We start from the raw sequence: 1,005 nt of genomic DNA, 5'->3' as shown, positions 1-1,005 counted from the left end.
TATATATATATATATATATATGTATGTGTGTATGTATATCAGCATAGTCCTCTAGACAATAACAGAGGAATTTAAGACAGGCTGCCCCAGAGAGCTCTTCTATGCTGATGACCTTGCTCTTATAGTTGAATCATTACCAGAGATACAGAAGAAGTTTCAGGTATGGGAGCAATGAATAAAACCGAAGGGCCTTAGAATTAACCTAGCAAAAATCAAAATCTTACTAAGTAGGAAGGCAGACAAATCACGAATCTCTTCAGGTAGATGGCCCTGCCCAATCTGTAGGAAACTCCTTACCCGGTGTAAGCTATGGACATATAAGAGGTGCAGCAATATCAGAGGAAGGTTAACAGGGAAATAACTTTTGTGTGTGGAAGATGCGCAGGTACAATAAACACCGAAAATATACAGAAAATAGGCTTCATCAACTGCCAGTGGTGTAAGCTAGAGGTAGTTGATAGCTTCTGTTTTCTAGGTGAGCAAGTTAGTAGGGAAGGTGGATGCTCCGAGATCATAGCCGTGAGAATAAGAATAGGCTGAGCAAAGTTTAGAGAGCTCCTACCTCTGCTAGCAACAAAGGGCCTCTCCCTCAGAGTGAAAGGCAGATTGTATGATGCCTTTGTGCGAACAGCTATGCTACACGGCAGTGAAATATGGGCTGTGACAGCTGAGGACATGCGTAGGCTTGAAAGAAATGAAACTACTATGCTTCGTTAGATGTGCAATGTCATGTGCATGTACGACAGAGTGTAAGCATCTTGAGAGTTGGGCATAAGAGGCATCAGATGTAGTATGCAAGAGAGATGACTGTGCTGATATGGTCATGTGATGCGTATGGACAAGGGCAGCTGTGTAAAGAAGTGCCGATCTCTAACTGTGGAGGGACCTGTGGTAGAGGTAGACACAGGAAGACATAGAACGAGGTGGTGAAGCATGATATTCGAACTTTGGGCCTCACAGAGGCAATGACTAGTGACCGAGACCTTTGGTGATATGCTGTGCTTA

Source organism: Octopus bimaculoides, chromosome 3 (genome assembly GCF_001194135.2).
Source record: "Octopus bimaculoides isolate UCB-OBI-ISO-001 chromosome 3, ASM119413v2, whole genome shotgun sequence".
Classification (NCBI taxonomy): domain Eukaryota; kingdom Metazoa; phylum Mollusca; class Cephalopoda; order Octopoda; family Octopodidae; genus Octopus; species Octopus bimaculoides.
Note: the sequence above shows the minus strand (reverse complement) of the source record.